Consider the following 25283-nt stretch of genomic DNA (forward strand, 5'->3'; position numbering starts at 1 on the left):
TCGAAGCTCAGGTATGAAGCTTATCTCACAGCAAACATCAAGTCCCACATCAAAGTATCAAGGAAAATTATATACAACATAAGCAATATAAAATACAGAGAGATAAACATGGAAAGAAAGAAAATCTTCCAACAGTCATAGCAAAATCAGACTAAGTTAGGCTAGACTCTCTCTTGCTTGGAGCAGGGTCCCCAGCAGAGTCGCCAGTCTGTCGCACCTCAAAAAATGAGTGATAATGCAATCCCTCGCGATAGGACGCGGAAAAAATGTTGTTCGAAACAGAGTCGCCATCGAACTTTATTTATTCCTAATGAAGGAATAGGAAAATATCGAGAAAACCTTTAGGAAAATAGAATAATGGTCGTCGCAACCATATTCGGGTTCGGGAGTCGATTACGCAAGGGGAAGGTATTAGCACCCCTCACGTCCGTTGTACTCAACGGGAACCTCTTAGTCTGATTTTGCTATTTGACTGTTAATTGACTGTTTATCTGCTTGCTTCGAGTGATTAGAACTGATGGTAGATATGGATGAAGACCTCAGGAGGGAGAAATGGGAGGTTTTTTATTAGTGTGCTCGCGAAGATACAGCAATCTCCTGCCTACGTATCCTTATGGTGCAATAAGGAAATCAGAGCATTCGTAGTTCGGGCAACTATGAATATTTAGGTGTGTTTTGTTTTGATGAACGACTGTGTAAGTCGGCGTTCTAACGGCTAAACGCTGGCGTTGTCTACTCTCGGGGGAGGCTCTAGCACTGGTTTGTTGTGCGCATTAGAAAGGATTGACAGTGTTCGTTTTGAAGGGGTTTTGGTCACGCGGGGGTGACAAGTTGATTTGATGTGTTTGGGTTTGATTGGTTTCGATCGCTCGGGGGCGAGAAATTAGGTTTGATTTGTTTTGAGATGTTTTTGAAGAACGACGAAAGATTGAGCAATGTGGTGTACACCAATCGTCCAATTCTTTCGAGGAATAATAAGGCGTACGCCTTCTATTCCCTTTTTCGTTCGAATTTTTATCGAAAGTTTGTTTGTGGATGTTGAATACGCACGGTAGTGAGGCGTACGCCTCCTACTTGCTTTATTCAAGGAATAACGAGGCGTACGCCACCTATTCCCTTATCCAAGTTTATTTAATGTGTTTTAGTCGGAAGTCGATAATTTGTGCAATATGGCGTACGCCAATTATCCAAATAATCGAGAGATGGTGAGGCGTACGCCTCCCATCTCTTATCATCCGAGGTTTAAATTGTAAAAGATATGTTTAGATGTTTGTATATGATTTGCGTAGATAGTTTGTATTTTGAATTGGTAGGTTTGGATTTGAAGATGATTTGAGCAATGTGGCGTACGCCAATTATTCAAATAATCAAGGAATGGTGAGGCGTACGCCTCCCATTCTCTATTGAAGTTGATTTGAAATTATTCGATTGTGGTTTCGAATTGATGACGAAGATTCGAGCAATGTGGCGTACGCCAATTATTCGAATAATCGAAAGATAGTGAGGCGTACGCCTCCTATCCTCTTTTCATCTGAAATATGGAATTACAAGGATTTGGAATTGTAGAAATGTTTTAAAATATTATTTGAATATGTACGATTAAGGTTTAATCGGGTGACAAGAACTTGCGCAATGTGGCGTACGCCAATTATTCAAGTACTTGAGAAATAGTGAAGCGTAGGCTTCCTATCTCCTTTTCATCCCAAGTTTATGTTTAAGAGAAAATTATTTTGAAATTGAGTTGGTTTGGAAAAATGGTTTGAGTTCATGTCTATGAAGGAAGTGAATTTTGTTTTGTGTATTATTTCATCTACTCGATTAATCAATAATCAAGTAGGTTTCATTGTAAGGAAGCCCAAGAGTAAGCTATGTGAGGTTGATGGCGATGCTAAGAGCAATCGACTTACAAGGGTGTTTTTAAAGAGGGCTCGATATTAAATCGAGAATTGCATGATTGTGCTTTTTGAAATTGGTTTGGATGGATAAATTGAAATGTCATTGAAAATGAAAATGATTTATGAAAAGATGGTGGATTAAAATTGAAATGAAATGGTTTATAAAATAACTTTGCTTGAAATGATGTGAAATTTGTGAGAGCGGGAGAATCGATCAAATTTTTTTAACAAAAGTAATTTATTAAAATTTGATTAAATCGATTAATTGAATTAATTAAAATTAATTATCAAAATTATTTAATTAAATCAAATAATTAAGATAATTAAAATTGATTAATTAAGCTAATTGAAATTTTAATCAAAATTTTAATTGAATCAAAAGAGAAAAGAGAAAGAAAGTTCAATTTATTTGTTTCAATTGAGCCGGTATGCTCCTACCGGTTTGTACATAGCCACCATGGAAAATATAATTGTAACAAGCAGCTCCGCAATGTACTAATTAACAGGAGGATTATTCATTATGACTAACACTTATCCCAAAATCTAAAGAATCAGTTAAACATATTCTATTCAATATTCTATTCAATTTGCCAAAGTTTTAAAGTACTCAAACGTTGATTTCAAAGTGTTAACACAACTAAGGTTTAGGACCATATGCAAGTGGTGAGAAATTTAAGCAGCAACAATACAACTGCACCAAACCAAAAATGAAAATTCAATTAAGACAATATCAGAATGGCAAAAAACCAGAAAAATCAATACTCGGTAACATGGGCATCAATTTACAATACTAAAAAATATAGCTTGAATGTTTCAAGGGCAACTTCCAGATCACGATACTGAGAAAGAGAAAAAAAAAGAAATCAACACTCTGTATGGTAAAATGCACACCAAATAGCCATCCTAAAACTTTAAACCTTATAGTACCAATTTCAAGCCACAAACAGTATGACTAATGATGAAACTATATGAATTAATCAGTTAAAATCTACCACAGACTAAATAAATCAAGATTAATTACAAATCTAACATGGTAACTCACACAACACCAGAAGAACCTTAATCCAAAAGGGATAAAGACAGAACAATCAACAACAAAAATGTTACCAAACTGAAATCGTGAAAATGGTATGAAGCGATTTGCTCGGTGTTGTTGGGGTGATTCGGCTCCTCGACGGTTGAAGCGGCGGCGGAAGAAGTGAGTGGTTCGTAGCAGAATCACAGGGTAACAGCAGAAATCACTTGAAATCGATCATTCACCTAACATACCCACGGCTCTAAAGCTCTCAATGATGGACTTCAAACTTTCCCTGTAAACATCCAATAATTCCAGAAGCAACACATTTTCAGCAAATCAATTTAAACAAAAATTAAAAAAAGCTACAGGAATAGTTGAGAGGTGGGTCACGGGGTCTTCGCCGTAGTGGTGAGGTTGTGGGTTAACGGCGTGGGTTACTGAAGAGGCGGAGGTTTGACAGTGGTGATGAGGTTGAAGACGGATGGAAGAAGGGGTTTCAGTTGGTGGCGGCGGCGAGCTTGAGCTCGTGGCGGTGGAGCTCGCGATTGGGTTTCAGCTGGTGGGTTGAATGAAGGTAGCGTTCGAGGGTTTGAGGGACGCGATTTGAAGGTGGTCGAAGACGGATTTGGGGGGTTTGGTTGATGAAGGGTTAATGGCGTGCGAGCTCGCGGATTTGAGGTGACGATGAGGAAGCGGCTTGGGTTTTGTGGATTTGAGAGTGAGACCGAAGAGGAGAGGATTTGAGTGTGTTGGTGGCGATTTTGAGAGACGATTTTGATGGAAGAGAAAGGGTTTTTGGGATCGAGAGAGTGAAAAGGATTTCAGTTTTTCTTTTCTTTTTCATTTTTAGGAAGGGTTTTTGTGTGAGAGGGAGAGTAGCGGTGAGTGTGGATTTTGTAGGTGAGAGCAGAGAGAGAATCTGAGAGTGGGTTTTGTGAGAGAGTGGAATGAGAGTGGAGAGGTTGTTAGTAGTGGAGCAGGGACAATGGAGAGAGGTGTTAGAATTTTGTTTTTTTCCTTACTGAGTGTGAGAGTATGATAGTGGAGTGGAGAAATCCGTTAGAGCTAGCTGACAAAATGGAGAGACTCGGTATACCCATTTTGTGACCAACTACAGGATCACCACTCCCAGATTCATCACCATAGAATCCGAGTTCCCCGCAAGGAACCAAGCCTCTCCACAAGCCCGGAGTCAACAACATCATTGGAACTCAGTCCGTTCATCACTAGGCATCGGCCTTTCATGAATGCATGCACACCAAACATGCATCATAATCAACATAGCAACAACAGCATCATATAGTCATGTTATCATCATCATTAATAGCATGACATACAACTCAACAAAACAACAACAACATTACAACGATATCACATCTGGGAGTTTAAAACGCGAAAGCTGTCCGTCAAACTGATATGGCGAACGCCATTAGGCTAATGGCGAACGCCATTAGCGTTAAACGCTCTTATTCTGGAAAAACTGTCCGTCAAACTGATATGGCGAACGCCATTAGGCTAATGGCGAACGCCATTAGCGTTAAACGCTCTTATTCTGGAAAAAAAGCCCAAATGGCAAACGCCAAAGGCATAATGGCGAACGTCATTTGGCTGTTATGTACATAAATAAGATTTTAAGTGCAGAAACAGTGGACGCGCGGGCTTCTAAGCATATAACTCAACAAAACTCACAGATCGGAGAATTTCCATCAAAACCCCAACTTTCCCAATCTCCCTAAAATCCCCAAAATCCATCAACAATCCAACATATATCATGAATTTGCTCGCATATTATCGTTTAATAAGGTTCAGACCCCTTACCTCTTTGGATTGAAGGAAGTTCTGAGCAATCTTTGGCCTTTTCCTCTTCCTTCTCTTTCTCTTCAGCGTTTCTCCCTTTCTCTGACTCTGAGGCAAAAATACGTGAAAACACTCTGAGTTCTCACCTTGGCCTCTTTTATCCATTTCCACTTTTACCCTTCCACTCTTCATATTCCATTTATTTTATTTATTTAATTATTATTAAAATAAATAACATCTATAATAATAATAATAATTCCCAATATTATTTAATAATTCATTTTACCTTCAAATAATCATATTAAAATAATATTTAAATTAATCTAACAATATTCTGGGTGTTACAACTCTCCCCCACTTTAGAAGTTTTCGTCCTCGAAAACATACCTCAAGCAAATAGAGCTGGATACGACTCCTTCATCTGATCTTCACGCTCCCAAGTCAAGCTCTCACCAGCTGGACCTCCCCAAACAACTATCACTAGAGCAATCTTCTTACCTCTCAGGGTCTTCTCTTCTCGGTCATCTATCCGAATTGGCAACACCTCAACGGTCAAATTATCCCTCACCTGGATATCATCCAACTGAACAACATGCGAAGGATCCGCAATATATTTTCTCAACTGAGATACATGAAACACATCATGCAGATTAGAAAGCGATGGCGGTAAAGCTATCCGATACGCCACTTCCCCAACCCTCTTCAAAACCTGATACGGACCCACAAACCTCGGAGTAAGCTTTTTAGACTTTAAAGCTCTACCCACACCTGTCGTCGGAGTAACTCTCAAGAACACATGATCTCCCTCTTGGAACTCAGGTGCCTTCCTCCTCTTATCATGATAACTCTTCTGACGACTCTGAGAAATCTTCATTTTCTCCTGAATCATCTTAACCCTTTCAGTCGTCTGCTGCACAATCTCAGGTCCGAGTACAACACTCTCACCTGGTTCATACCAACACAATGGAGTTCTACACCTCCTACCATACAATGCTTCATATGGAGCCATACCGATACTAGCATGAAAACTATTATTATAAGTAAACTCCACCAACGGCAAATAACTATCCCAAGAACCACTCTGCTCCAACACACAAGCTCTCAACAAATCCTCCAAGGATTGGATAGTTCTTTCAGTCTGACCATCAGTCTGAGGATGATAAGCTGAACTCAACCTCAACTTAGTCCCCAACGCTTTCTGCAAACTTTCCCAAAATCTAGAAGTAAATCTGGGATCTCTATCAGACACAATACTGGATGGAATACCATGCAGCCTCACTATCTCCTCAATATACAACTCTGCCAACTTCTCTAAAGAGTGATTAATCTTCATCGGCAAGAAATGCGCCGACTTAGTCAATCGATCCACAATCACCCAAATAGAATCATTACCTTTCACCGTCCTCGGCAATCCCGTCACAAAATCCATGGAAATGCTATCCCACTTCCATTCAGGAATCTTCAAAGGTTGCATCATACCTGCCGGTTTCTGATGTTCAATCTTTGACTTCTGACAAGTCAAACAGGCATACACAAACTTAGCAACATCTCTTTTCATACCAGCCCACCAAAACAACTTCTTCAAATCTTGATACATTTTAGTTGCACCTGGATGGATACTCAATCCACTCCTATGGCCCTCTTCAAGAATACTCTTTTTCAATTCAGACACCTCAGGAACACAAACTCTACCTTTAAATCGCAGGATGCCATTCTCATCAATCTCAAAATTACCACCATTACCCTGGTTAACCATAGTAATATGATCAACTAGAGCGACATCAACTTGCTGACCATTCCGAATATCTTCCAGAATTTCACTAGTCAACTTCAGCATACCCAACTTTACACTATCAGCGGAAACTTCACAACCCAAACTCATATCACGGAACTGTTCAATTAACTCAAGCTCCCGAACCATCATCATAGACATACGTAGAGACTTTCTACTCAGCGCATCTGCAACTACATTAGCCTTACCGGGATGATAACTCAATTCAAAGTCAAAATCCTTCAGTAATTCTAACCATCTTCTCTGCCTCATATTTAACTCTTTCTGATCAAACAGATACTTCAGACTCTTGTGATCACTGAACACTTCGAATCTGGAACCATACAGATAATGCCTCCACATTTTCAACACAAATACAACAGCTGCAAGTTCTAGATCATGCGTAGGATAATTCCTCTCATGAACTTTCAACTGTCTAGAAGCATAAGCTACAACTTTACCATTCTGCATCAAAACACCACCAAGACCCATCAAAGAAGCATCACAATAAACAACGAAGGACTCACCAGGATTAGGCAAGATCAACACTGGAGCACTGGTCAACCGCCTCTTCAACTCAACAAAACTCGCTTCACAAGCTGCATCCCACACATACACTTGACCCTTCTTAGTCAACTGCGTCAACGGCAATGCCAACTTAGAGAAGCCCTCAATAAATCTGCGATAATAACCAGCTAACCCCAGAAAACTGCGTATCTCAGTAGCAGACTTCGGAGTCTCCCACTGTAATACAGCATCAACTTTAGCAGGATCAACAGAAATCCCACCACTCGAAATCACATGGCCAAGGAAACTCACTTCCTTCAACCAGAACTCACATTTAGATAACTTTGCATATAATTTCTTTTCTCTTAACACCTGCAAAACAATTCTCAGATGTCCTGCATGCTCTTCTTCCGTCTTAGAATATATCAATATATCATCTATGAACACCACAACAAAATTATCAAGGTACGGATGAAATATACGATTCATATATTCCATAAACACACCTGGAGCATTAGACACACCGAACGGCATCACAGTGTATTCATAATGACCATACCTCGTACGGAAAGCAGTCTTCGCAATATCATCTGACTTCACTCGGATCTGATGATAACCCGACCGCAAATCAATCTTACTGAAAACATGAGCTCCAACCAACTGGTCCATCAAATCATCAATCCTCGGCAATGGATACCGATTCTTGATAGTCACCTTATTCAACTGCCGATAATCGACACACAACCTCATCGTACCTTCTTTCTTCTTCACTAACAATACTGGTGCACCCCAAGGAGAAACACTTGGACGCACAAACTTCTTCTCAAGCAATTCTTCAAGTTGCTTCTTCAATTCAACTAATTCAGTTGCCGACATTCTATAAGGAGACATCGACACTGGACTCGTACCTGGTACTAAGTCAATGGCAAATTCGACTTCACGTTCTGGAGGTAAATCACTTACATCCTCCGGAAACACATCCTGAAATTCACAGACAACAGGCAAATCTACACTCACCACTTTCTTATCCGCTTGCAGAGACGCAAATAAAGCGAATATCTGAGCTTCATCTTTCACAAAATCCCCCACCTGCCTAGCAGATAGAAATCTTGCCTCATCATTCTCACCAACTTCAGAAAACCGCACCGTCTTCCTATAGCAGTTGATAAACACGCCATAGAATTCTAGCCAATTCATTCCCAGAATAATATCAATTTGGTGCAAGGGTAAGCACACCAAATCAATCACGAACTCTCTCTCAAAGATCGTCAAATGACAACCTCGACAGACAACAGAAGTCTTCACAGAACCATTAGCAGGAGTATCTATCACCATACTTCCGCCTAGGGACGACATAATCACACCAATCCTGGTCGCACACTCATACGAAATAAATGAATGAGTAGCACCAGTGTCAACAATAGCAAGCAATTCAACATTATTAATCAAGCAAGTACCTTTAATCAGATTATCTTCTTTAGGAGCTTCAGCCCCACTCAGGGCAAACACCCTACCGGTAGTATGAGCTGCAGTAGCCGCCTTCTTCGGTTTCGAGCACTGCGAACTGATATGGCCTTTCTCGCCACAATTAAAACATGTCGGACCAGCATCCTTACATTCAGTAACTCTATGACCAGCCTGACCGCATCGGAAACATCTCAGCACTTTCTTGGTACAGCTATCAGCACGGTGGCCTGGCTCGCCACACTTGAAACATTTACCAGCTATGGGAGATCCTCCCCCACTTGGCTTCTTCTCATCTACTACTTTCTGCTTACCTTTACCATTCGGAGATGCATAAGGACTACCACAATCCTTATTCTTCTTCTCACTAAGACTCTTGTAATGAGCAGTCCTAGCCTTGCTATCTTCATCAAATATCCTGCACTTATTAACCAGTGTAGGAAACCTACGAATCTCCTGGTAACCAATGCCTTGTTTGATCTCGGGACGCAACCCGTTCTCAAACTTGACACACTTGGATTCCTCAGCATCAGCATCATTATAATGAGGACAATACTGCACCAGCTCCTCAAACTTCGAAGCGTAATCAGCAACAGACATGTTACCCTGCTTCAGTTCTAGAAATTCCATCTCCTTCTTACATCGCACATCAGCAGGAAAATATTTCTCCAGAAAGACCGTCTTGAACCTTTCCCAAGTCATCTCAGCACCTGGTACTTCAATTCTCTGGCGAGTGTTATCCCACCAGTTTTCAGCCTCTTCAGATAACATATGCGTACCAAACTGCACCTTCTGTGCTTCAGTACACGTCATCACCCGGAAAATCTTCTCAATTTCCCTCAGCCAAATCTGAGCACCATCTGGATCATAGCGCCCTTTGAATGTAGGAGGGTTATTCTTCAGAAACCTTCCCAAATTCTTAAACTCGTCGACCGACGGATTCTGCTGCGCCTGCATAGCCTGCGCCATAGCAGCCAAAGCCTCAGCAATCGCACGGTCATTTTCTCCAGCCATACTCTGCACAACACAACCACCACCGTTAAATATCGACAGTGTCATTTACACTAATCGACCAACAGGGAAAACATCACATTATGACTCGACTGGACTGACTATGCTCTGATACCACTTATGTAACACCCTTCTACCCAAACGACATATTTAAATAAATTATCAGAGTACAACATGTAGAAGAGTTTACATTTCTTACAACATAACACTTATCGCATCACAACATAAAACATATTATTTATTTTATTAAAACTTCGCAGCGGACAACAACACAAATATTATCATTCATCATATAACAATTCATAATAATGTTTCAACATTATCTCAACAAAGCATCTCAACATATTAGTCATCATAAACAACGTAAATAATAACCAATTATCTATCGAATCCCATAACCCCGGTGTCACATGACCAGAGCATTTGACTCGACTCCGTAGAATAACTCTACACTTATTCTTCAAACCTCAACAATAGCTACTCCTCTTTATCTGCACATTGCTCATCATAGATGAACATAAACACATGCAGAAGGGGTGAGAATTACATTATTAAATAATAATATAACGACAGAAATATAAACATAAATATATTTCACATATGCCAACACAGCTCATCATAATCATCATAATCAACATACTCATGAACATCAACAAAACAACATATCAAATGCAATGCACACACCCATGCATGACTCAACACGACTCGGTATACCCATTTTGTGACCAACTACAGGATCACCACTCCCAGATTCATCACCATAGAATCCGAGTTCCCCGCAAGGAACCAAGCCTCTCCACAAGCCCGGAGTCAACAACATCATTGGAACTCAGTCCGTTCATCACTAGGCATCGGCCTTTCATGAATGCATGCACACCAAACATGCATCATAATCAACATAGCAACAACAACATCATATAGTCATGTTATCATCATCATTAATAGCATGACATACAACTCAACAAAACAACAACAACATTACAACGATATCACATCTGGGAGTTTAAAACGCGAAAGCTGTCCGTCAAACTGATATGGCGAACGCCATTAGGCTAATGGCGAACGCCACTAGCGTTAAACGCTCTTATTCTGGAAAAACTGTCCGTCAAACTGATATGGCGAACGCCATTAGGCTAATGGCGAACGCCATTAGCGTTAAACGCTCTTATTCTGGAAAAAAAGTCCAAATGGCGAACGCCAAAGGCATAATGGCGAACGTCATTTGGCTGTTATGTACATAAATAAGATTTTAAGTGCAGAAACAGTGGACGCGCGGGCTTCTAAGCATATAACTCAACAAAACTCACAGATCGGAGAATTTCCATCAAAACCCCAACTTTCCCAATCTCCCTAAAATCCCCAAAATCCATCAACAATCCAACATATATCATGAATTTGCTCGCATATTATCGTTTAATAAGGTTCAGACCCCTTACCTCTTTGGATTGAAGGAAGTTCTGAGCAATCTTTGGCCTTTTCCTCTTCCTTCTCTTTCTCTTCAGCGTTTCTCCCTTTCTCTGACTCTGAGGCAAAAATACGTGAAAACACTCTGAGTTCTCACCTTGGCCTCTTTTATCCATTTCCACTTTTACCCTTCCACTCTTCATATTCCATTTATTTTATTTATTTAATTATTATTAAAATAAATAACATCTATAATAATAATAATAATTCCCAATATTATTTAATAATTCATTTTACCTTCAAATAATCATATTAAAATAATATTTAAATTAATCTAACAATATTCTGGGTGTTACATCAATCACCACTGAACCAACTATCAATTAGTCGGAGATGAAGAGTTTTAATTATAGAAATATATGGTTCAAAATATGAGAGGCGAGGAGGGAGAATACATTTTAATTATATATGTGTTAAATTCATAAGGGAGTGAGAGGGATTTTAAAATGATTTATTTTTATATCTTTATAATATTAAAATAAATCTTATGATGTTTACCAAATATGTTTAAAATATAAAATTACTAACAAGATTTAAGTATTCAATTAAACAAGTATTATATCATATAAACGTTTCATAAACAGTCTAACAAATGAGTTTAGATATAGCTCTTCAACACAAATTAAATTATCTATTGACAAATATAACATATATATATATATATATATATATATATATATATATATATATATATATATATATATATATATATATATATATATATATATATATATATATATATATATATATATATATATATATATATATATATATATAGCATGATCAATTCATTTGATCATGCATCTCATCAATCATAAAAATTTCTTTAGGGTTTAGGTGAAAAGTTAGAGATCCTAGTATTTCATCTGATCTTACGGGTAGGTGTTCATATAGGATTGGGGAATCAAGAGTATTCCCTAGTCTCAAGGAACCATCCATGTCATTGCCTCTTTCGAAGACTTAAATGGGTGATAGTCAAGAGTACCATTTTCTTTCTTGAGTCTTTGTAAAATTTTCACTGTCATTCAAGTTTGAAAATCAGGTATAATTAGTCTAATAATTGGCTAGTTTGCATCTGGTTCTCTATTCATAGATCATATGCACCATTATCTTCATCTCTTTTGCCAAGGCATCCTTTCATGCGATAAGCTTTAGTTGTTTAAGGTACATTGCATGGTTTCCATAGATTGAACCAAATTCGCGTTAAAGGATATTTTATGCGAGTTATAAATTGTTGGTAATCTTTGTTTACCCGTCATTTCAAATGTGGAAAAAGACCATGTGATTGAAAATACAAGAGGGCATAAGCCTAATTTGCATATTTTGATTTGATTTAGAGTTTTGAAGTACTATTTCAAATCTATTTCAAATTCTCGAAGCAAATAAAGAAACATATGGTCTTATATCTTTAAGTCATGCCAAGTTACTTGGAGTCACTACTTTTTTACAAACCTAAAATCATGTTTTCCATAATTGTATGCATTGCCTTTGAGCGCTAATTTCTTCATCATGTGAGAGACATTTGGACTTGGATTTGTCTTAATCTTTCATGTTTAATGACCATGTCTAGCATAATATAAGTCACATGGAGGATTGAGCAAATAAACTTAAATTTGAGCTCTTGCCACATTTGGGGGCTTCATAGTTTATGTCATCGCCATTTACAGAAGAAGAAGTTCCAAGGCCAAGTAAATACAAATAAAACAAGTTAGAAATAATATGGATTTACATCAAATTTAGTTCTTGACCAGAGCTATTACAAGTCTTCAAACATAGATAGTATAATACTGGGAGTGTAAGGTCTAAATTGTTACAAACTTAAGGGCTATTTGATTTATCATTTCAAAAGAAAAATGGAGAGGATCAAAAGCATTTGTAGTCCTTTGCACTCAAGACTCCAGATCCCTTTGAGCAACCCTTTTAATGTTGACATAGTAGTTTTTACTAATTTGATTTGTAAACCTGTCCAAAGCATTAACACCAAAGAAATTGTCAAGCACAAGCTAAAAAAGGAGCACCCAAAGAATGTAAAGCCAAGTCATCAAGGTTTGGATCATATAATATTCAAATTCTTGCCAAAGAAGACTAGTGTCACACCCCAAATTTTTCCCCACTTAGTTTATCCGTATTCATTCATTTTTATTCATCCATTTGCAGTCATTTCATTCATTGGCATCTCATTATTTGAATTATTTTCTTATGACCATTTCATTTGTTCATAAAGGTTTATTCTCATGCATAAATCAAGGTTAACGGTTAAGAACTTTGGGCAAATTTGTTTGATTGATCTGTCTTGGCCAATTCATATGTTCATGTCATGTATCATTAGAGGTTATTAATTTTAATAAGTCATCTGTCTTGGCCAATCCATTCAAGCTTGTCATGCTCCAATCTAATTTCTCCATGCCATAACCATCATCAAGCAAAGACCTAACATCAAAATAAATTCATCAAAGACCATGAATCAAATGTCATCCAAATAAATAAAAATTTCAAAAGAGATGGAATTCTTTTTCACTGCAGTAACTAACAATTTTTCAGCAAGTTTACCTTTATTTTCAAAATTCAAAACTGTGAAAAAGTTAAAAAAAGAGCAGGCATAACACATGTACATCAGTAGGATTACACTAAATTGGAAATTTCATTACCATGAGTATCATCCTTATAGCAAATTCACATAAAATGAAACTCTAATTTCCCACAATATAACAAACAATAAGCATCACAAAAAGGAGGAGAACCCTAGTTGCTATTCCACAACAACAGTGCTGTTCGTTGTGATTGTTGTGTTTGGATATGACGTTATGTAAGTTTTCATTTTCATTGAGAACAAATGTATTTCTAGAGAGAAAGAACAAGGATCTTGGTTTCTGATAAGAAGAAGGAAACAACTGTATGATTTGATTTTTTTTAGGTTTTTTGTAGGCCAGCCGAATCGGGTCTGGGTCAAAACTCGACGCACTCCCTCCTGGTTTGAGCGCCCCAACTGGGTTGTTCATCTCCTTGGGCTTCAATTCCCCTCCATCCACATTCCACGCCCCCATTTGGCCTATTTGTTATTTGTCTTACTAGTTTTTGTAGTTTTTTCCTAACATGTTTCTTTTATTATCATTTATAAAACAAGTTTTATTTTCATAACTTTTTTTTTAGTAATATATTAAAAAAATAAAAAATTATTATTCACTTATGTATTCTCTTTCATAAATATCTTTAGAAAAAAAAGAGAGAAATTGTTAGATTTGTCTAGTTAGGGTTCTAGAGTTCTTGATTTTCTAAAGGGGTCAAAATTGAAAAAGTGTTCGTCTTGATTCTAAATTTGGTCTTGATTGGATGATAATTTGTTTGATTATTGCTTGCTTGTGTGATTGATTGGCATGCTATATTGGACATTGATTCTATCTTGCCTAGACCTTGATCTGTTAAACAAGACAATACGCATTATCAAAATAAATCTTTCATTGAGATTCAAACCTTGAACCATCAATCTAGTTTTCAAAATATCACCTTTTTTTACCTTTAATCCTCAATTTTTTTAATAAAATTGGAATAAAAAGATTACCTGGGTGAAAGGTCCAGTCGTAGTCTCGAATGCTAGGCCAAAGTTGTAAGAGCTTGTAAGTCATAAACGTCTGTCTTCCCTTCAAAGCACTCGTAAATATTCAAACTATTTTCTTAATAAAATTGAAAGAAAAAGATTACCTGTGTGAAAGGTCCAGTCATAGTCCCGAGTATTAGACCCAAGTTGTAAGAACTTGCAAGTCATAATTTACCGTCTTTCAAATCCAAAATACATCCAACCAATCAAACTCTTTTTCTCGTCGCCTTGCAATATTCAAGACCTTTTTTAAAAAACGAAATACATTTTGTCTTAAGATGATGCTAATAAATGCTTCATCCATAACCATTGAGTTGAGATAAGTGACGTTTTCTTGTGAATATTGATATGTAGAAATCCATTCAATATGATGCAAACACCCGCTCCTCACCTATTTTGGGTAAAACAATGTTTTTCATCAATTAATACAAAATAGCTTTCTCTAAAATCAGTCAACAAACAAACATTTTCTATCCAGAACTACGTAAGCCTTGAGTTCTATATTGCACCCGAAGATACGTTGGAGCGAGATTTAAAGTCTCATCAGACACATTAAAAAAAAGTAAAAAACATTTTCTCTTTTCTTTTTTTCGCACCCTAATAAAAAATAAACCTTTTTGTCATCTTCTTTTTCCTTTTAATAACTCGAGAAGCCTAACATTTTTAAGTTAACACTAACACGCACAATTAATTAAATGCTACCTGTTGAGTACAATGGACGTGAGGGGTGCTAATACCTTCCCCTTGCGTAATTGACTCCCAAACCCTAATTTGGTTGAGACGACCATAATCATAGTCATTCTTAGGTGTTTTATTAATATTTTCTCTTTCCATCTTTGAGAATAAATAAAGCTCAGTGGTGACTCTATTAAGTCCATCCCGTGAACGTGCGATTGCACTTCTTAATCATTATGTTCTCATTATTCGAGTTACGACAACTAGTTACATTCATGATGGTTATATCACATGGTCATTCGTGGAAGATACAATCAAGAAATGTATACAGGTCATGAAAGCATGCATCATGTAACAAGAACCTAATTTCCAAGTGATGCCAAGTTTTGTTCATACACCATTTTGACACATTTATCATTACTAATCATCTTGCATCAATCCGGTTCAATCACGCATACACCAAGGATTACACTAATCACATGGGCTAATTGTATTCAATTGGGAAATGTGGTTATCAAAGTTTGGAGGCCTAATTATTTATCATCCGCATTGCAAGAACAAGTTTAGTTCATTTCAGTTTTTGTTTATCAATATAATTCTAATCCCTTTTATGCTTTCCATGTAAATCCCTAATTTACCCTTAGTTTGTTTCACTCAATCCACCTCATTCCATAAAATTTGCAACAGTTCGTGCAGTTACAACAACTCCACAATTTTCCGAGTTCAATCCCCTCTCCCTAAAGCTTCTCAATTCCCACTCCACAAAGACTCTAACTGAGTCAGTCCCTCACCTCCACGAATTCCACGATTTTCTCATGTCAAACCTCAATCCCTAAATTTCCTTAAAATTGATTTAATCCATTAACCCAATTCCATATTTTGCTCAGTCGATTGTCACACCCTAAAATCTCTCTAACAAACACACACCACCAGTCCAATATCTACCTATAAAACCTTTCAACCTATACGCTCATAACGGGGCCTAATTCTGACGCAAAAAAAGAGAAAAATACACTTAAACATAAAAGATTTTTTCGTAATACAAGAACCACAAAAATTTAGCACACAACAACAGGTAGAGAAAGAAGAAGAAGATGAGGATTCAGAGTATAAAGCATCGAAAAGGACGAGAAGACTTGTCGGAGAACTCAGAGGCTCTGATGAGGTATGAGAAATACTTTGCTTTGTTTCAGTTTTTTTCTTCACCATTGTGTGCTGCTTGATCCCCTAAGCATTAACCCTAATCTAATTACTTTATTAATTGCATGTACACCATTTAATTTGAAGTTTGAGTTTTAGGGCTTTTGTTAAGAATCGAGGAATATATGGGTTTGTGGTTAGTTTCTGGTAAAATTAAGGCCATAGTTGGGTTTAGGAGGTAAGAATTAGCGGGGATAGGGTTCGGATTTGGTAGTTGGCCAGAGAAGAGAGGCAGCGCCGTCACAGACGGCCGCCAACCACCATCTTCTCCAGTGGGTTCTGCCAATGCTTGTTCAGGATTATAGAATTTTTTTTTCTCTTTTTCAGTGAGAGAATTTCGGAGATGAAAGAGAATGACTTGGAGGAAATGAATTATTTTAGGAGAATTTTGGATTTTATATCCCTCCGTCCTTCCATCCATCCACTGCCATTTGGCATTGTCTGAGGGTGCCACATGTGGGTTGACTCGGAGTTAACTAGAGTTCCCATGAGGGGATCTCCATCATAACGCGTGTGTGAATGCATCCACACTGTCTGTTGATTTGAATTCATGTGGGTCATCAGATCCAATGGATCTGGAATGAGAGAAGGCCATTTGAACCTCCAGTATTATACGCACCCATTCTTTTCTCTTTCTGCACCGCAACAAGTTAAAAAGGGGGATAACGGGCCTCATTTTTGCCTAGGCCATGAGATGCTGCCAATGTACCCCTTGTTTGATGGTGCTAGCGCCCCAACCAGGGCCTATCCTCTTTCTCTTTCTTTTTTTTAGTGATCAGTCTCCAATTCTACTTGTTTTCTGACACTCATTCGGCACAATTTCACGAAGTCGGTAACACATTAGTCTACCTGTTTTTTGTTTTGTTTAGTAAATTAGATGTTTTGCATTTTTATTTCAATTTATTGATTATATTTGATTTGCATCAGTATAATCCATTTTATGTCTCTTTGTGGTAGTTTTACTGGTTTCAAATGTAAGCAAGAATACCAGAGGAATCATCAAGGGAATCAGACGTTCCGGGCCTATCGGAAGAGGAAATTGGACAATACAGTAGCCCTGACACGACCACCCGTGTTGCCCAACACGACCCGTGTCAGGAGAAGAGAGCCAAAGCCATAAATGGGGAGCTGACACGGGTGCCCGTGTCAGCCACCCTGGAAGGGGCGTGTCAGCCCTTGCAGCCAGACAGCCAACACGGCCTATCGTGTTGCCTGACACAGCTAGTGTTGGCTTGGACACCTCATTTTCCAGTGTTTGCTGTATTTTGGCACGGTTGATCCCAGAGGGCATTTTGGACTTTTGCTACATCAAATTAGTGATAAAGAATTATTTAGGGGACTTTTGAATACGGAGAAAATGACATTTTTCACGATTACAGATTTAGTATGATTAAGATTGAAGTGATCAAAGGCGGCGAAGAACGGAGGTCCTTCAAGAGCGGATGCGATTGAAGATCAACGGGATTCCCTTACTTTTGTAATGTCTAAATTTTATTTTGTATCTTATTTGAATAATATGAGAGGCTAAACCCCCCCAATGCCAGGGGGATGTCCCTGGATTGATCGTGTAATGGCTATGAATTAATAATTTCCTTAATATATGATGTTTGTTGTTAATTTCACTGTGCAATGTTCGTAATGCTTTCTTTATCAGAAAAATTAGGATTGTTATATGGTTAACAATTTGCGGGATTGCAACTGTTAAGGTGTTTGTACAGTGAAACCATAATAGATGTCACCTAGGGCTAGGGATACCCTATGGTTACCGATTTTATCTTGTTAATTTGTAATTGCTTGGTTTCATTATAATCGCCTAAGGACTTAGAGATTAAAATGAATGACCAAAGGTTTCCCTCTGAGGTCTTGGGAGGAAACAATTTTAAGATCCGATAATTGAACATTTTGTATTGTTAAAGAGATATTCACTAAAGGGTCATTACACAAGATTTTCATACACCATCCTTGGCATATTATCATAAATTGTGAAAAGATTTACCCTGTTTTATTTTCTCATACAGTGACTTTTTACAAAAGCCCAACTATTTGTTTTGTTCAATTAAGTCACAATTTAAACTTGTATTGCTGCGCAATCCTCGAGATCGATCTTTGGGAAACATCCCTATTATTACTACATTGACAAAATAGTACACTTGCTATTTTCCCGATCAAGTTCTTGGCACCGTTGCCGGGGATTGCCAAATATAAATTTTAAATTATTTCAATTGTAATTTTGTTGCTCTGCAACTAAAATTTATTTTCCGTTATTTTAATAATTTATTTCGATTATATCAACTAATTTATGTCTGATATTTGTATGCGAGGTAAGGCCTCAGCTGATTTTCCTTTTGACACAGAAATCGAAAGAACTTTGCGGGCAAGACTCAGACAAGCTCGATTGGCAAGACTTGAATCAGACGAAGAATAACCTTCCATTCATTCAGGTTCAGATTCAGATTTAGAGAGAGAGATCGAAATAATGGCAGAGAATCCACCGCCACCAGAAAGACTGTTGGGTGACTATGGAGGTGCAAATGCACCAACCGACAGATTAACAATTGTCAACCAACCAGTGAACGTGGCTAATTTCCAGTTACATCCTAGTACTATTAATTAGCTTGAAAGGGAGAATTTCACTGGAAAGGTAAATGAAGATGCAAACAAACATTTGCAGAGGTTTTTGACCACTGGCAACACTCTAAAAATTGATGGTCACACCGAAGAAGCTAAGAAATTGAGAATGTTCCCGTTCACCTTAGCGGAAGAAGCCGAAGAATGGTTATATTCTTTACCTGCCGGTAGTATCACATCTTGGGAAGAGATGGAAAAAGCCTTCCTGAATGAGTATTTTCCAGCGTCGCTTTTTCTGCGGAAGAGGTATGAAATTCTTTAAGCAGAAGGATGGGGAAACTTTGGGAGACGCCTACAAGAGATTCAAGAGAGTCCTGGTCGCCTGTCTAACTCATAATATGGATCCAACCGAACAGATGCAGATGTTTGTGAATGGTCTCAAAATAAAGACCAAACAGTTGATTGATACCGCAATAGGTGGCTCTACTAATTTCTCAACAACCACCGGTATAAAGAAGATCATTGAAGCTATTGCTGCTAATGAGAACTTGGAGCTGTACGATAGATGTCAAAGTAAACCAGAAGGGGTTATCGATTTAAAGCTGGAAACCAATAAAATCCGTATCGAAGATACCATAGCTGCTGAAGTTGAGAAGAAGCTAAAGGCGATGAATATAGGTACCTAACAGGTGGCACAGGTCCAACCGGCTCCTACTATCTGTTGTGAGATTTGTAAGGGTCCGCACCAAACGGTGTATTGTTTTGCAACTCCTTAACAAGTGGAGGAAATCAATTTTTTTGAAGCAGAATAATCCTTATTCCAACACGTACAACCCGGGTTGGAAGAATCACCCCAACTTCTCATGGAAAGACCAGAAAGGGAACACTCCTCAACACGGTCAATACCAAACTCAATATCAACAACAATAACAGCAACAACAAGCCCCCTAAGAAATCTGTTTGGGAGATTGCCATTGAAAGAATGACAACTCATAATATTCAATTCCAAGAAGAAACCCGTAAGAATCAGAAAAACACCACAACATCCATAAAAAAATTTTGAAGTCCAGATGGGGAAATAGTACATCAATTAGCCTCGAGTTCTCAAGCACAAGGTACTCTACCTAGTGCAACTGTGACAAATCCTAGAGAGCATAATAATATGAGCGTTGTGACAACAAGAAGTGGTAAATCTGATGAAGTAGTTAAGGAGATGGATGAAGAGGAAGATCAATTGATCGAAGTGGATCTTGAGATCAAAGAAAATGAAGCGGTAAGGGAAGAAATGGTGGCACCGAAACCAATAGTTAAAGAAACAGTCACTGAGCCCAAGCCGGTTGTTAAGCTTCCTTTTCCCACTAGAAACAAGAAAAAGGGGCAACATGAGAAAAACTTTGAAAAGTTCCTAGAGTTGTTCAAGAAGCTAGAGATTAACATTCCGCTGTTGGAGGAACTTGAACAAATGCCTACTTATGCCAAGTTCATGAAGGATATCATTTCTAAGAGGCGTGCCATCGACACCAACCCGATTATTCTAACCGAAACTTACAGTGCTATTTTGCAGAGTATGAAGATTCCAATAAAGAAGAAAGATCGAGGAGCTGTCACCATCCCTTGTACTATTGGAGATATGTCATTCAACAAAGCTCTTATTGATATAAGAGCTAGTGTGAGTCTCATGCCGTTATCCATTTACAAGAAGCTTGGTATAGGGGTTGTGAAAGATACCAGGATGACACTCCAATTCTCCAATCATTCGGTCAAGAAACCGTATGGTATTGTTGAAGATGTTCTGGTGAAAATTGACAAGTTTGTATTCCCAATGGATTTCGTAATTCTAGAAATACCGGAAGATGAAGAGATCTCTCTCATTCTTAGGAGACCCTTTTTAGAGACGGGAATGTGCTTGATCAACATAGAAGAAGGGACTATGATGTTGAAGGTTTATGATGAGGAATTGAAGATCGATGTTTGAAACACCATGAGGTACAAGGATGATATTTATACTAGTCATACTATAGATGTTCTGGATCAGGTGATGACGTATGATAGTCCTTCGAATGCACCACAGTCACCTTTGGAAAGGGTGTTGAGTTTGTCCATTTTCGATAGTGATAAAGAAGTGGACAACGGGGAATATGAAGTGCTAGTCTTATTGGACGCACAACCCTCGTGGAAAGGATCTCGACCACACCGGTGGGAAGATTTACGACTACCTCAAACTAGTGAGGAAGATGAAGAGCCCAAGAAGGGAATGGAGTTGAAATAACTTCCTGAGAATCTCAAATATGTCTTTCTCGACTCTGAAGGAAAATGTCCTGCTATCATAAATTCGAGCCTAAAGAATATCCAAGAAGAGAAGCTCATCTAAGTCCTAAAAAAATACAAAATTGCTATTTGATGGGGCAATTGAGGATTTGAAAGGTATTAGCCCTACTATATGCATGCATAAAATTCTCTTGGAAGAAGACCACCAATCGGTTATCCAACCACAGAGAAGACTCAACCCAGCAATGAAAGAAGTAGTTCAAAAAGAGGTGGTAAAATTGTTAGACGCAAGTCTTATATATCCTATTTCTGACAGCCCTTGGGTGAGCCCGATGCATGTTGTCCCCCAAAAAGGGGGGACCACTGTAATAAGGAATGAAAAGAATGAGTTAATCCCTACTCAGACAATTATCGAGTGTCGCATTTGCATTGACTATAGAAGGTTGAACACAACAACTAGGAAGGACCACTTCCCGTTGCCATTTATTGACCAAATGTTGGAAAGGTTAGCTAGACATGATTACTATTGTTTTCTAGATGGATACTCCGGGTATAATTAGATTGTAGTCGCTCTGGAAGACCAAGAAAAGACATCATTCACATACCCGTATGGTGTGTTTGCATACCGAAGAATGTCATTCGGGTTGTGTAATGCTCCAACCACCTTCCAATGCTGCATGACTTCCATCTTTGCTGACATGCTTGAAAAGCATATGGAAGTGTTCATGGATGACTTTTCGGTCTTTGGATCCTCATTTGATAACTGTTTAACTAACCTCTCTCTTGTTTTAGACAGGTGCCAGAAAACGAACTTAATTCTGAACTGGGAGAAATATCACTTCATGGTGTGAGAAGGGATAGTATTGGGTTACAAAATTTCCTACAAGGGAATTGAAGTTGACCAGGAAAATGTGGAAGTGATATCTAAGCTCCCACCTCCTGTTAATGAGAAGGGTATCAGAAGTTTCTTAGGATATGCAGGTTTTTACCGCAGGTTCATAAGAGATTTCTCAAAAATCGTAAAACCGCTAACCACTCTATTGGTTAAGGATAAGGTGTTTATGTTCGACAAAGAATGCACCACAACCTTTGAGACATTGAAGAACAAGTTGATTTTAACACCAATTGTTATTGCCCCAGATTGGTCTCTTCCGTTTGAGATCATGTGTGATGCTAGTGATATTGCTGTAGGGGCAGTCCCATAACAACAAAGAGAGAAGTTGCTACATGTTATTTACTATGCTAGTCATGTGTTGAACCCTACATAGATGAACTATGCAACTACTGAGAAAGAGTTATTGGTCGTGGTTTATGCATTTGACAAATTCAGGCAATACTTGTTAGGATTGAAGGTTGTCGTTTATACTGACCATGCCGCTTTGAAATATTTGTTTGCTAAACAGGACTCTAAGCCGAGGCTTCTCAGGTGGATCTTACTCCTCCAAGAATTTGATGTAGAGATTAGGGACAAAAGGGGATGTGAAAACACAGTAGCGGATCATTTATCCTGAATGTCACCAATTGAAGAAATAGAAGAAAAGAGACCGATAAAGGATGAGTTAACACATCCTTGTTGTCATCGGTGTCCCTTGGTTCGCAGACTACGCGAATTATTTGGTGGGGGGTGTAATCCCTAACGATTTTGATTCTAACAAAAAGAAAAAGTTTGTTCATGATTACAGGTTCTACTTGTGGGATGACCCATTCCTATACAAGAGAGGAGTGGATGGGATGGTCAGAAGATGCGTCCCGGAGAAGGAACAAAGGGATGTACTCAGAGCTTGTCATGACTCGGATTATGGAGAACACTTCGGTGGTGACAGAACAACGGCTAAGGTCCTTCATTCAGGTCTATATTGGCCCGCACTGTTCAAAGATGCCCAAGACATCGTCAAAGAATGCAACCGATGTCAAAGAACGGGGAATATTTCTAAGAGAAATCAAATGCCGCAAAATGCTATGTTGGAAGTTGAATTGTTTGATGTCTGGGGAATAGACTTCATGGGGCCATTTCCACCTTCATTTGGAAAGAATTACATATTGGTAGCAGTAGACTACCTATCAAAGTGGGTGGAGTTGTGGCATTGCCCAATGATTCCAAAATGGTTGTGACCTTTCTGAAGAAGAATATTTTTTCGAGATTTGGGGTGCCGAGAGCACTTATCAGTGATAAATGTACTCATTTTTTAAATAAACTGATGGAGAATCTGCTGAAAAAATATAATGTTAAACATAAGATCGCCACTCTGTATCACCCACAAACGAGTGGCCAGGTCGAAGTGTCCAATATGCAAATAAAGCAAATACTGGAAAAGACTGTATGCGTATCTCGGAAAGATTGGGAAGTAAAGTTAGAAGATGCACTATAGGCATACAAAACGACATTCAAAACGCTCATAGGTATGTCTTCTTATCAGTTAGTTTATGGTAAAGTTTGTCACTTGCCACTAGAGTTGGAGCATAAAGCATTTTGGGCATCCGAATTCTTAAATTGTGATCTTGCCAAAGTGGGTGGATCCCGAATCCTTCAGCTCCACGAGTTAGAGGAATTTAGGAATCAAGCCTATGATAATGCCAAACTCTACAAGGAGAAGACAAAAAAATGGCACGATCAGAAGCTACAGAGAAAGGAGTTTGTCGAGGGACAACTGGTGCTCTTGTTCAACTCCAAATTAAAATTCTTTCCGGGAAAGTTGAAATCCAGGTGGTCAGGTCCGTTTTTGGTTCATAGAGTGTTTCCCCATGGAGCAATAGAACTTAAAAATCCTAGTAATGGGGATACATTTAAGGTGAATGAACAAAGGTTGAAACACTACTACAAAGGGCAGGAAAGTGGTGTGATTGATAATGTTCATCTCGGAGGATAAGAGAGACAACCGTCAAGCCATGCGATATTAAACGCAGTGCTTCGTGGGAGGCAACCCATGCAGTTTGATTCTAATTATTTTAGTGTTTTGTGTGTTTCCAATTTTTATTTGTAGGTTCGCAGGTAAATCACACAGTACGAAAGAAAAGGTTTGAGTCAAACTCATAGAAGACAGTTGGCTAAAAGAGCAAGGGAAAATAGAGAAAAAAGTCAGTTTTATGGAGAAAAATAGGGCCCTGACACGGGTGCATGTGTCACTTGACACGGCCCGTGTCAGGCAAGGCACAAAAGAGATGGATTTTTCCTGTAGGTTGACACGGCCTCCCGTGTCAGCTGACACGGCCCGTGTCAACTCTACTGGTGGTGGAGACCAAAATCAGGGGCCTGACACGGCCTCCCGTGTCACGGGAAACGGCCCATGTCAGGTTGAACGGTCATATTTTTCAAAATTTTAATTTTTTTGCATGTGTGGACCCCACCCAGATTTTCCATCAGTTAAACCCACTTTAATCTCAATTACTCCATTAAATATGATTTTCTCACCTTCTCTCTCCCATTTTCACCAAACCTTTCTCCTTCCTCCATTCTTTTTCAAAGTTCTCCATAACCTCACCAACAAAAAGCTCACTACTTTGCCGCCATACTCCATCCAAATCGCCGACACCCTTCATAAAAGTTGCTCTACTCTCCGCCCTCTAAAAGGCTACGGTAATCGTTTTTCCTTATTCCATACTTTATTTTTGGTCATAAATTTTTGTTGCAGGAACCAATCATGCCGCTGAAGCAAATTTCTAAAGGGAAGCAAACAGAAGCTGGATCATCGAGGCCTTGGAAACGGACCATCCGTCATCCGAATTCCCACAATATAATCTTTGACAACCAGGAGCACGAACGAAGATACTCTTATCACGTTAAACGTAAGATAACACCGACAAGGTACCTATGCTCTGGCACTTTATTTCAATTGGGTCTGTCGAAAGAACTAGATAGGATGTCGTATGTCCTCGGCATGCTTGAATTTATGCATTGTGAAGAGCCTACTTATGAGCGCATCACTTTTGAATTCTTGAGCACCATTGAGTTCAAGTTAAAAAAAGGATGGACAGGTACAACGATGTACTATGGAGGGACGATGAATTTCATGTTATATAATGTCGACCACGAGTTGAAAGTGGAGTAGCTGG

At 38.6% G+C, this 25283-nt stretch overlaps 2 long non-coding RNA genes across 2 annotated transcripts in view; one reads left to right on the plus strand and one right to left on the minus strand.

Annotated features, from left to right (window-relative positions):
- Window positions 1-2639: 2639 nt before the first annotated feature.
- On the minus strand, window positions 2640-3941 carry LOC127132277 (uncharacterized). Its single transcript, XR_007806656.1, has 2 exons — window positions 3003-3941; window positions 2640-2734 (listed from the first exon to the last, which is right to left on the minus strand). It is a non-coding gene; the product is annotated as an uncharacterized LOC127132277 (long non-coding RNA).
- An 11806-nt stretch (window positions 3942-15747) lies between these two features.
- Window positions 15748-25283, plus strand: part of LOC127132278 (uncharacterized) — a 63099-nt gene continuing 53563 nt past the window's right edge. The window contains exons 1-2 of the long non-coding RNA XR_007806657.1: window positions 15748-16362; window positions 17355-17824. This is a non-coding gene — a long non-coding RNA (uncharacterized LOC127132278). The remainder of the gene's footprint in view (window positions 16363-17354; window positions 17825-25283) is intronic.

Source organism: Lathyrus oleraceus, chromosome 3 (assembly GCF_024323335.1).
Source record: "Lathyrus oleraceus cultivar Zhongwan6 chromosome 3, CAAS_Psat_ZW6_1.0, whole genome shotgun sequence".
NCBI classification, from domain to species: domain Eukaryota; kingdom Viridiplantae; phylum Streptophyta; class Magnoliopsida; order Fabales; family Fabaceae; genus Lathyrus; species Lathyrus oleraceus.